The sequence below is a fragment of the Mirounga angustirostris genome, unplaced genomic scaffold (genome assembly GCF_029215605.1).
Source record: "Mirounga angustirostris isolate CCGP_5_RB_7025 unplaced genomic scaffold, mMirAng1.0.hap1 SCAF_4, whole genome shotgun sequence".
Taxonomy (NCBI): domain Eukaryota; kingdom Metazoa; phylum Chordata; class Mammalia; order Carnivora; family Phocidae; genus Mirounga; species Mirounga angustirostris.
In genome coordinates, this window is record NW_026991712.1 from 36,181,647 (window position 1) to 36,194,387 (window position 12,741).

At 38.2% G+C, this 12,741-nt stretch overlaps 1 protein-coding gene across 7 annotated transcripts in view; it reads left to right on the forward strand.

The window, feature by feature from the left end:
- The window catches only part of ANKRD46 (ankyrin repeat domain 46), a 55,305-nt gene that overhangs the window by 16,046 nt on the left and 26,518 nt on the right, over positions 1-12,741 (forward strand). For 2 of the 7 annotated variants that reach the window (XM_064588042.1, XM_045896152.3), the window contains exon 2: positions 2,685-2,789. The exons of 2 other annotated variants lie outside the window; for them this stretch is intronic. The gene's annotated coding sequence lies outside the window, so the exon portion shown is untranslated. Of the gene's footprint in view, positions 1-2,684; positions 2,790-10,112; positions 10,246-12,741 lie in introns of all 7 variants that reach the window. 3 more of the 7 variants (XM_045896153.3, XM_045896156.3, XM_045896155.3) reach the window with 3 other exon arrangements.

Consider the following 12,741-nt stretch of genomic DNA (forward strand, 5'->3'; position numbering starts at 1 on the left):
CTTAGGGAATTAAGGAAAAAGAGGAAATGTCTCACACCCCAAATGGTGGTCCTTTTGTGGCTATACATAACCATGCCATTTTTAGAGGCTGTTTGGTTAAGTTGGTTCCTTAGTCCTCTCCAGTCATTTTTTTCATCATATATCCTTATTTACCAGGGTCCCTAGAGGTTGGAATAAGTGAGGTAGGATGTGGGTCTAATAATGATGTGTCAGGAGTTCTTGAATTTTAAGGGTCTACATAGGACATCACTGTAAGCAGTATGGAGCTCTAGACCACAGTGATTCACATAGCTTCACATGCAATCAGAGCACACCTCAAAGAAGTCTACTAGATCCTGTGTGGGCTTGTATAGCCTAGGGAGGGCCCTTGTCCATCCTGTGTCACTAGAATGGATGTTTTGTGTGAAGGATGCTGTACGTTCTAGCATCCATCTGGTGCACAATTTAAAGCATTAGATGGGGACAGATTACAAGAGAATTGTGACAAACTGTTACGTTGAAGATAATGTACCTTATATTTCCACCGTGAATCATGAATGGAGCTAGAATCTTGAGGGTAAGGGGTAGTTTGCTTGTAAAGTAGCATGTTAAGTTATAGCTTTTCTTTCTTTTTTTTTTTTAAAGATTTTATTTATTTACTTGAGAGAGAGAATGAGAGAGAGAGAGCATGAGAGGGGGGAGGGTCAGAGGGAGAAGCAGACTCCCTGCCGAGCAGGGAGCCCAATGTGGGACTCGATCCTGGGACTCCAGGATCATGACCTGAGCCAAAGGCAGTCGCCTAACCCACTGAGCCACCCAGGCACCCAAGTTATAGCTTTTCTGATTCTCAGTATCTTTATATGTAAAATAAGGAAATTGGGTTGGATAATCCAAAATGGCCTTCCTGGCCATAAAAACTTTATGGAAAGTATTCAAGTTTCTCCTAAGAACAGTCTTGTGCCTTCAAACTGTTTGAGGTGAATCTGGTTTACATTTTGTGAACTATTTAGAAAATGAGTAATTTACAAAAGTTGTAGTTCCTGTATTTTTAAATAACACCAAATAAATGAATAGTAGGAATGTCATTTTTTTAGAGGGGGGAGGGGCAGAGGGAGAGAGAGAATCTTGATTCACAACCCTGAAATCATGACCTGAGCCGAAATCAAGAGTCAGATGCTTAACTGACTGAGCCACCCAGGCACCCCAGGAATGTCATTTTTTTAGCACTTTAATTTTGTATAAATGAAGTCTGCTAAGGTGGGTTTAACGAGATTTAGATCTCCGAATAGTCCTGGAATCATTATTTATGCTATTAATTTGCTTGGTTAATTTTTTAATTGAGGTATAATCGACATACAACATTGTTAGATAAATTTTTTTTTTAAAGATTTATTTATTTATTTGAGAGAGTGAGAATGAGAGAGAGAGTACATGAGAGGGGGGAGGGTTAGAGGGAGAAGCAGGCTCCTCACCGAGCAAGGAGCCCGATGCGGGACTCGATCCTGGGACTCCAGGATCATGACCTGAGCCGAAGGCAGTCGCTTAACCAACTGAGCCACCCAGGCGCCCTAGATAAACTTTTTTTAAGGAAAATTGAGCTTCAGCTCAATTCTGAATTTTCACTAATTAAGAATTATTGAGAATGATAATGGTAAGTAACTGAAATAAAACAGAGAGGAGAGCCTGGCTAGTTCATTCAGTAGAGCATTGGTCTCTTGATATCAGGATCGTGAGTTCGAGCCCCACATTGGGTGTAGAGATTACTAAAATAAGTAAGTAAGTAAGTAAACTTTAAGAACAAAAACAAAACAAAAGAAAAAAACGAAACAAAAACTTCCAAGGTGCTCCCTCCTCTTGCTGTATTCTTGTCCTGGATGCTGAAGTTGCACTTGAAGCCCAGGTAGGCCACAAGGTGGCACCATTAGTTCATAAATAAAGTGCTGCTGTTGCAGGAAAAACCTGATTTTTTTTTTTAAATCACTTTATTACAAAAATAATACATATGCGGGCGCCTGGGTGGCTCAGTCGTTGAGCGTCTGCCTTCGGCTCAGGTCATGATCCCAGGGTCCTGGGATCGAGCCCCGCATCGGGCTCCCTACTCCGCGGGAAGCCTGCTTCTCCCTCTCCCACTCCCCCTGCTTGTGTTCCCTCTCTCGCTGTGTCTCTCTCTGTCAAATAAATAAATAAAATCTTTAAAAAAAAAAAAATAATAAATAATACATATGCATGAAAGACTTCAGCTTGACCTTCCAGTGCTTATTTACTATCTTTATTATATAATTACAAATTATAAACTGAAGACTTCCTATGGGGGCAAGTCCCTTGCTAAGAATTTTAAACAGGCTAAAATTACACAATAAAGATTTTGGAAAATATTGAAAGGTATTAGAATAAAATAAAATACCCACGGTACCAGTACTCCATTTGTGAACAATTAATTTTTATTTTAAGCCAATATTTTTCCAAAAGTTGAATTGAACTGTTAAAATAATGCAAAGATACAAGTAACACAAACATTGGAAGAAATATATATCAGAAATCCTTGTTTGTTTGTTTTCTGATGGAGAAAGAAAAATTTAGACAAGTGTTTTCTCACTATCCCAATGAGTAAGAAATACATGAGAATAATGACTCCAGGGATTTAGTCACTTCCTATAAAGTAGAATATATTTCCAAATGTTTTGATGTTGTTTTCTCACACTTAGAAAAGATTACTTTGAGAAGATTGCAGAGTTAATTCAGAATATATGGCTGAATGTTTCCTGTAAACAAGTGACCGGTGTTTCCTGCAAAGTAAGAAACATTTCCAGGTATTTATTGTTTCTCTGCAGTTCGAAAAATTTACTTTGAATGAAATGATTTTAAGGAGTTAATTCAGAGTGTGTGGGCTAGACTGTTTCCCTTTATGTAATCTTTGATGAAAAATTTCCTAAACTAATTCATTATATGAAAAAGAATCTTATGAAAGCAAACTTAGTGCCATTTTTTTTGCCCATAAAATGAGGATAATTGATAATACCTTATATATAAGGTTTATCTGAGGATTAAATCAGTCATTCCAGGAAATACACTTAAATAGTACCTGGAATATAATAACTTAATAGACGTTAAATATTATGTATCATGTTGCTAAGTAGTTGCATAGTGATAGCAGACATATAAACAAATCCTTGTTTTTTTTTCATTAAGCTTTCTTTCCTAAGAACTAAGTAATGCCTGATTAGCCTACTTTCAGTTATTATATGAACTTAAACATAATGAACTGGCCTTTAGTAGCATTCTGTAATTCACACATTTCAAATTAACCTCACCTTTATTGCTTTAATAAAGTTTTAATTATGAAGTAATTGGTAGCTTGGCATTGAAGAAATCACAACATTGAGAATTTTAAACAAATCAAGTTAGACTTGGAAATACCACAAAATGAGATATAAAGTAAAAATGTATCTGTAGTAGATCCAGATATATCTAAAAATTACTTTTTTTTTTTTTTAAAGATTTTATTTATTTGAGAGAGAGAGAGAATGAGAGAGAGCACATGAGAGGGGGGAGGGTCAGAGGGAGAAGCAGACTCCCCGCCGAGCAGGGAGCCCGATGCGGGACTCGATCCCGGGACTCCAGGATCATGACCTGAGCCGAAGGCAGCCGCCCAACCAACTGAGCCACCCAGGCGCCCTCTAAAAATTACTTTTTGAACTTCTGTTAATTATTTTTGAGACTTGGAAGTAAAATTCAGAAGGTTCTACTTATAAACTTCCTCCTTTACATGTTTTTCATGGTGCTGGAATATCCTGAAAGGATAATATTCTCAATTCTTTTTTTAAATTTACTTCCATGCTTTCAAAAAGGCGGCTACCTTTTTTCTTTTTTAAGAACTCAAAACAAATATCCACATATTTTGTCTTTATTTTGGACAGATACCTCAAAGGGTAAGAATTGAGATTCTAGCCATACGATCTATGAGAATTTATTTCCCTGGCCCTTTTAAGACAATCTTCCAAAAAATCAATAAGTAAGAATTCTAAAAGGGATTCAAATTAAAGTGAACTGTAGTTTAAGATGAACTGTACATTTGACGTTTTATTGTGAGCAAAGCAAGCATTGCATCAAGATTGCTGTCAAAGTAAAACTATTGTCCATAAAGAAATAAGACTAGGGGCATCTGGGTGACTCAGTTGGTTGAGCATCCATCCGACTCTTGATTTTGGCTCAGGTCATGATCTCAGGGTTGTGGGATTGAGCCCCAAGTGGGGCTCTGGTCTCAGCAGGGTCTGCTTGAGATTTCTCTCCCACTCCCTCTGTCCCTCCCCCGCCCCCCATTCTCTCTCTCTCTCAAATAAATAAATAAATCTTTAAAAAAGAAAAAAAAAATAATTCCACATTATAGGTGGATCCATCTGTGTCACATCTTTTAAATACATTGCCTGAGAATCTATTGACAGATTTTGACCAAAAATACTATTTTAAAAGTCTCTTAGACTATGCTTTTTTTTTTAAGATTTACTTATTTTAGAGAGAGTGAGCAGGGGGAGGGGCAGAGAGAGGGGTCGACAAGCAGAGTCCCCTCTGAGCGGGGAGCCCCACGCAGGGCTTGATCCCAGGACCCTGAGATCATGACCTGAGCCGAAACCAAGAGTGGTCACTTAACCAACTGAGCCACCCAGGTGCCCCTCTTAGACTATGTTTTGATTGGCTTAAAATGTCAATGAATTTAAATTCGGGTAAGAGGAAAAATGCAAAGCAAATTTTTTTAAAGTGCTAAGGAATTTAATAAGAAAATTATGGAAAATTATAGAGTCTTATAGAATACAACCATTAAAAATTGTTTTTGGAAGACTGGTAATGTGGAAGGATGTTCATGATATAGTAAGTAAAAAAGTTTAACATTTGTATTTATAGTATGAATTAAATATATATTCATATAGAAAAAAAAGGCTGGAGGACCATAGCACCAAAGTAGTAATAATAGTTATTTCTAGTTGGTAGGATTATGGGTAACTTGTATTTTCTTCTCTTAGTTCATATTTATTTTCTTAATAAATTTATAATAAATTATAAAATTGGTCATAAAAAATGTTACCTTAAAATCCAGTTAAGATGGGGGGGCCTGGGTGGCTCAGTCAGTTAGGCATCTGCCTTCGGTTCAGGTCATGATCCCGGAGTCCCAGGATCGAGCCCCGCATCGGGCTCCCTGCTCAGTGGGGAGTCTGCTTCTCCCTCTGCCCCTCAACCTGCTCATGTTCAATCTCTCTTTCTCTCTCTCTCTCTTTCTCAAATAAATAAAATCTTAAAAAAATGAAATCTTGTTAAGATGAGCTTAATTGAGTGTATAATCCACAAAGAATTATTTGGATTCTCCTATGTCTAGATTTCAAAAAAAATGTGCCAGGCACTATGTAATCTGCAAGGATACACAGACATCTCAGACCTATTTCTTGCATTTTAGAGACCAGGTCTGGCAGGAATTTTTGCAAACAGTTGTGAATATGGAACCGAGCTTTGTATGAGCCATTTCCTACTGGTTATCTTGATAACTATGTAGAGGTGGCATGGCATATTAGAAATTTTGTAGACTAAATGTGAAGCCCACTCTTAACAGCAGTGTGGCCTTAGACTCATTAACCTCTCTGAGCCTTGGAAATTATTAAGACCACTCTATTAGGAAATACAGCTATTGAAGATAAGCAGGCTGAAAAAATATATTAACGTTTTGAGAAGGAATTGTTAAAATTTTTACTTCTGCAGAGCTAGATTTCTTTTAGATGTGGCTGTTTCCCCTTGCCTAATATCTGGAGCTGTACAGCACTTGGATTTTAAGAACAGTAATTCTAAAGTGCTAGCAGTTAGGATTTAATGACTTCATTGGAAGTTCTTATTTTATGGTTCTTTGAGGTTATTTTTATATTTTTAAAACAACTGTATCCTTTTAAAACGTTAAGAATAACCACATGAGGTATAGAGAATCCAGATTTGGGTTTCCATTTACTGTATAGGCTCTAAGTTTTAGTACTTTTCTATGACATTAGAAAATGTAGGCAGTCCCCTCTGATATTTTGTCTCTCCAGGTATGCCATTTTTCCCTTGCATTTTGCTGAAGTGTCTGGTGCTTTGATGTCTGAAGTTGCTTGTAGGCATAGTGTCATTCCATTTGAACCAAGAATATGGCACTTAGTCTTGCCTTTCCCAGTGGCTTTTCAAAATGAAAAGTAAATCAATACATTATGGTTGGTGATATTAGATATAGAAGACCAATTTAAAGTTAGGTTTAATGAGTATATATTAAAATATGACAGGTTTTCTCCATTAGTTCTTAACCATCAAGAATACTATCTTAAAGTTATGTAGCTATGACCCAATATTAACATAAAAGAAAAATTTAAAAGAAAAAGAATATTAACTAGAACGTCCCATCAGGTCAGTGACTCACATGCTTCCACTAAAACCTCCTTACTGTTTTGTCATTTGGCCTGAGACAAGCGCTGTGTGGTATTAGGAGCTCTTGTTACTGATATTTGGAAACTGCTTCATCCGAAAGTATGAGTGGCTCCATCCTCATAAAGTCTTTTAGGCTGTGCCAGCCCTCCAAGACGTGACCTCCCAGAGTTCTCCTTTTAACAGTCCCATGGAATTGGCCTCTGAAGTAGTCACCGTCCCTCGTGGACACTGTCCCTTAGGAACATGGTGAACAAGGAGAGGATTTTCTGGGGCTGTTCCCACAATTGACTGTTCTTGTGGGTTTTCCTCTGCCGGGAACCAGTTCTCTTTTCCTTTCTTGGACTTCTTTACTCTCCACTAGAGGTCACCCCATTGCTAGATGCTGCTCTGTTAGCAGGGGATCAGTGCTCCATGTTCCACGCAGGCTATCTTCAGTACATAAAGAACTGTCTCCCCAGAGCTGTGCCCATCCTCAGGAAGGTAGTAACTATTAATTTTTGAGTACTTAAGTCACACAGCTAGTAAGTAGCTGAACCGGTGCTCAAACCCCAGCAGTCTAGCTCCAGATACATTCTGGGTGAGGTAGCCAAGCTCTTTCTAGTGTCTTCTGACACTAGAAAAACTGCGTTTCTGGAGTATTGTACACTCCTGAAAGTAGTCCCTCAGGAAGTCAGACCATATCTTATCTCTCTGTCTCCTGCTTTTCCTACCTTGAAAAGCAGACTTCACTATGTTTAGCTTTTATGTTCATTTACAGGGGAACAGACTCAGCCCTCTGTGAATCTTGAAGGATACCAGTTCAGTGTTCATAATCACACATTAATGTTTCTAACTCTACTTGTGGAATGGTTCTTACTACACACTACCTTTGGTAAATACTAGGGCCCTTATTAATGCTTACTCCAACAAACTCTTCCATAAATAACCTCTTACTGTCCTGGTTGCCTGAGCCATCCAGACAGATGATCCCAAAGAAGACCTTACTTTCTTTTTTCTTTCCTTTCCTTTCCCTTTTCTTTTTTTGCATGGGGACAGTAGGCACCTTCAGACTTGACTCTCTCTCCTTTTTTTTTTTTTTAAGATTTTTATTTGAGAGAGCATGAGAGAGCACAGGTAGGGGGAAGGGCAGAGGGACAAGTGGACTCCCTGCTGAGTAGGGAGCTGGATGCAGGGCTCAAACCCAAGACCCTGGGATGAGGACCCGAGCTGAAGGCAGACACTTAACCGACTGAGCCACCCATGCACCCCGTCAACTGTCCTTCAGTCCAAACCTTTAAGCATCCATACCAGCAATTGCACTTCTGGACATTTGTCCTAGAGAAATGAAGACGTTCGTTCACATAAAAATATGTACCTGAATGTTTTAGAAGCTTTAACATAACACCCCCAAACTGCAGACAACCGCATGTCCTTCAAAAGGTGAATGGCTAACCAAGCTGTGGTACATTCATACCATGGAACACTACTCCGCAGTAGAAAAAATGATACTATTGATATACACAACAACCTGAATGAATCCTCAGAGAATTCTGTTGAGTGAAAAAAATAAAAGGTTACATACTGTATGGTTCCATTTATATAACATTCTTGAAATGACAGAATTCTAGAAATGGAATACAGGATAGTGGTTTCCAGGGGATAAGGTGGGGTGGGGGTGGGAGGGAAGTAGGTGTGGCTGTAAAAGGGCAATATGAGAGAGCTCTGTGGTAATGGAAATGTTCTAGATCTTAATTAGCAATGTCAGTATCCTAGTTGTGATATTATAGTTTTGTGAGATATTAACCTCAGGGGAAACTGGGTAAAAGTACATAGGATCTCTGTGTACTATTTCTTTCAACTTCGTGTGAATCTACAATTATCTCAAAAAGTTTAATTTAAAAATCTTTAGTCCTCTTCACTCTTTGAACCATAGTTAATATGTATTCTAAGTTTTACTCACTTTCATAACTTCTTGAGAAGCTATTAACAGATTTCTAGTGATTAAGTTCTAATTGGGGTCTTAGACATTTTCTTGGAGGTTTCAAGTATAATTAGGTCTAATGCATTTGTGTAATAAGTTTGAAATCACATAAATCTGTAATTTGATCAAATGTACTTTCTTATGGGGCTTGTCATCAGAAGAAAATGGCAGAAGCATTGTCTTGTGAATTTAAAGAAACTTTCTTGTGAATTTTTTTTAAGTTTTTATTTAAATTCCAGTTAGGTAACATATAGTATAATATTAATTTCGGGCATACGATGTAGTGATTCAGCACTTCCATACAGCACTCCGTGCTCATCACAACAAGTGCACTCCTAAATCCCCATCACCTATTTAATCCATCCCCCACCCATTCCCCTTCTGGTCACCATCAGTTTAGGAACTTCCTTATGAATTTAACAGGTCATTTGAAGGGGTAACTATATAATCTATAATTCTGTCTCCACATGAGAAGCAAAGCTTGACCTTTTCGTAATGCGAACCCTACTATTTTCAGAATTCTAACACCTGTACCATTTTAACCTTGAAAATCGTATATCAGAGGTAGGTTTTAGTCGTGAAGATCCAGCCCCCAGTGGTCATGATGAGAAAGTAAAGGTACTCTACTTTGGGTGAATTCAGAATATTCGTGCAAGGAAATTAAGTGGCTCAGTAATCTGAAGTTTGTCTAAATTGGTACATACAATTTGTCAGCCCTCATTTTCCAGTCTAGCACTGATAACCCTTATGATACAACCTGACTTATGTATTTAAATGGAGCCTCATAAAATACCATTAATTATTTCTCATACAAGTTTATTTAAAGGGATTTGATAAAAATTGAGCATGAATGACCAGTAAAAGCTTAATCTGAATCTCAACCTGAGCTATAAATTCGGGATTTAGTCTTTATATCCTACCACTTAGCATGGTATTTGCCATATTTTGAGCACATAGTAACTGTTAGTTTCATGGATTAATACTGATTTTTTGTGGCCCCTACTGCCTGTGCGTGGCCCTTGTTCCACAGTCCCTCACGAGAAGAGTATAGCGGGGCAGACGAGGTACTTGAGATGTCTGAGTACAGAGGGGAAACCTGAGGGGGTCCCCGCAAGAGCAGGAAGGTGAGGCAGCAGCATATTTCAGGAGAAGCAGGGTCTGGCATGTGGAAAAGTCTGCAGATAGATCTGGGCCAATTTTTCTTTCACACTGAGAAGCAAAGGGGGCAGAGGATCAATCTCCTGGGGAGATTCAAGTACCAGCATTCAGGATGGATTAGAAATATTTTTTCTTAAATGTATTCTATTTGGTTTAGATGTAAGTATTGGTTCTTTTTACTTTCCCCCCATGCAAATAGCATTTTATTTCTAGAAATGTTTTTGTGGGCTGCTCTGAGATCTAACACGTGAAATATGTGCATTCTGAATTCCAGGGACTTAGCATGAATTTTCAGAGTCCAGTTTGTTCTCTACTGATGGCACATAATTTGATTCTTTTTCTTTTATCTTTCTGACCATGCGTTCTTGTTTGTGGGCAACAGAGTCACTCCTTAGGAGGCCTTCTGTTCTCCCTTTTCACTACTTTATTACTTGTCAGTTACTACTAGCTCGCAAATTGATGCATTACCCATAGATTTTCTGGAGAATATTCACAGACCCCACCAGCTTGTCTGTGTTTAATAGAACAGCTAGACTTCATGTCACACCCTTGTTATAACTAAAGTTTCTATTTACTGTAGATCCTTGCTGTCACATTTCTGGATATTCTCTTGAACCTTCTTAAGAATTCAGAGAAACTGCTGGCTGACTACTGAAAGAAAGATATAATCTTCAGGCTTACATGAGTATTTTTCTGCCGTCAGCTTCCTCAGAGTATGTGAAAGCTTCGATGCCTTGCTTTGTGGCAGATTCAGTTCTGTGATCAAGATGAAAAATGTTATCTATCATTGGCCTTATTAAATTTGGGGGTAAAGTTAGTTTCTCAAGGACACAAAGAAAAATATACCATACTTATTCTCACTTAAAAAATAAACAAGGAAGGCTTTTTTTTTTTTTCCCCACTGAGCCAACATTCAAAAGAATCCCAAGTCTTCAAACCACAAGAATTCTTACTGTGTTAGAAACAAAAATATCAAGTAGCTTGTTTTTCATTATCTGTTCTTACAGAATTCAACAAAAACATGTTATCTCTTGAAAAGCACTTGATATGTGGTATTTTAGTTTTTTAAAAATGCTTCTGATAGCTTTGTCCTTTTTAATGATCTAATCCAAGGAATACTGTAGGGGAAAATAGGGAGGCTACCCTCAAAAGAGAATTCTTGACTATTTTAATGAGCAGTTTCTTCTCAATGGGTTAATTTCTTTTTTTTTTTTTTTTTAAAGATTTTATTTATTTATTTGAGACAGAATGAGAGAGAGAGAGAGCACATGAGACGGGGGAGGGTCAGAGGGAGAAGCAGACTCCCTGCCGAGCAGGGAGCCCGATGCGGGACTCGATCCAGGGACTCCAGGATCATGACCTGAGCCGAAGGCAGTCGCTCAACCAACTGAGCCACCCAGGCGCCCCTCAATGGGTTAATTTCTTTAAAAAGCATTATATAGTGTCAAAATCTGAAGTCTATTTTATCTTGATCTCTGTAATTCTTAATCCTCAGCAGATTTTTCCCCTATTTAGAATTAGCCTTAACAACTCCTTCTCACCTGTTCTATGCAGCGGGTCATTAAGTTGTGCTAATTCTGTCTTCTCTATCCGTCTCCATTGTGTTCCCTTTTCTCTGACACGGCCTCAGATCAGGCTGTCATCATTTCTTGACTGGATTTCTGCAGTGACCTGCTGATTGATCTCCCAGTCCCCGGCCTTGACCCTCTCTAATCTACCCTCTCCCTGTTGCTGACAGAGTAATCTTTCTGAAAGACTAAAAGACCATGCCATTTCCTTGGCTTGAAATCTTTCAGTGACTCCTTACTAAAATTCAGTATAATAACCCTTACCATAGAGTTGTTAGGAAGATGAAATAAAATGCATTAGGCACCCTTGGTGTGGTGCCTAGCTTGGAGCAGGCCCTCAGTGTGTGTGACTGTTTCCCCTTTGCACAGAGAACCCGTGGAGGCAGCAGAGCTCTAGGGGCAAGTAGCTCATGTCTAGAGGGACCATGGCTCTGCTGGGAAACCAGGCTAAAAGGAGTGGGGGCCAAGAATCTCACCAAACTCCGTAGCCATGTTTTCCTGAATCCCCTTGAGGTCAGACACAAGAATAGATTGGTCTAACATCCAGTTCCATCAGTGTTCCAGAAAGAAAGACTTTGTTTGACAAATTACAAGCCAACCCTGTCTGTGACTCAGCTTTTGTGACTGTAGAGTGAGGGAGTCATCTCTGTAAACACATTGGTCTCTGCCTTTGTGTTTTCTTCTTTTGGTTTATTTTCTCTTCAATTTCTTAGTAAGGTTTCTTTTGTCAGACTTTAACTTTCCTTAAATGAACCAAGAGGAGGTCAGGGAGACAGACAGACAGACAGACACACACACACACACAGTCCAAGAAACTGCTGGAGCAAGAAGTATCAGTGAAAGAGGTGTGGACGCGCTGGAGAGGCTAGGTTCCTCAGATGGATGAAATTTGTGGGGTGGACACAGTTGGGATTGCTGCCTTTGTCCTGCCTCTGAATTCCCAGACAGACCTGTTTTTCTTCATCTCTCAGTCTTCAGACAATGGGAGTTTGGCAAAATCAGATACTTAGATAACCACAGAATAGAATCAATACTGTAAAAAAGACAGTCTGAATTGATTTCATGGTATTTCCAATTTTTAAATTCAGTTTGTTGCTTTTCTTAGCTTTTCTCTTTCCCCTGAAAATTGAAGTTCGTGCTATAGACAAAACATTCAGCAGGTCTTTATTGAATATGAATTAAGTTATTTCATTATTTTTTCTTGCTGATTTAGTTAACTTTTGAGCAGATAGTTCTGTTTACCATGTAGAATATATCAAATATGATAAAAGGCAAATATGTGAAAGAGAGTTACTTTGTTTTAAATAAGAATCTCTACCAGCAGTAGCGTGTGTTTGAAGTTTAAGGATCATGTTATATATGTCTTCTGACAATGCAATAAACTTAAATCTAAGTGATTATATTTTCCTTACCTTTAAAAATCTCTCTTAATCTTTTTATTTAATGAAAAGCAAAATAGAGCTTTATAGTAATTTAATTGCAATTTTGATCAAATGGATATGAAGAAAATAAGACATTTTATTGAGAAATAAAACGTAATTGATAACTTTGTTGTTGTTTCTGTTTGGTGAGGTAATTTATTAGAGGCAGGAGGCCAAGAAGGATAAGAAATAGTGCTTCTCTAAATGACTTCATTGTCTT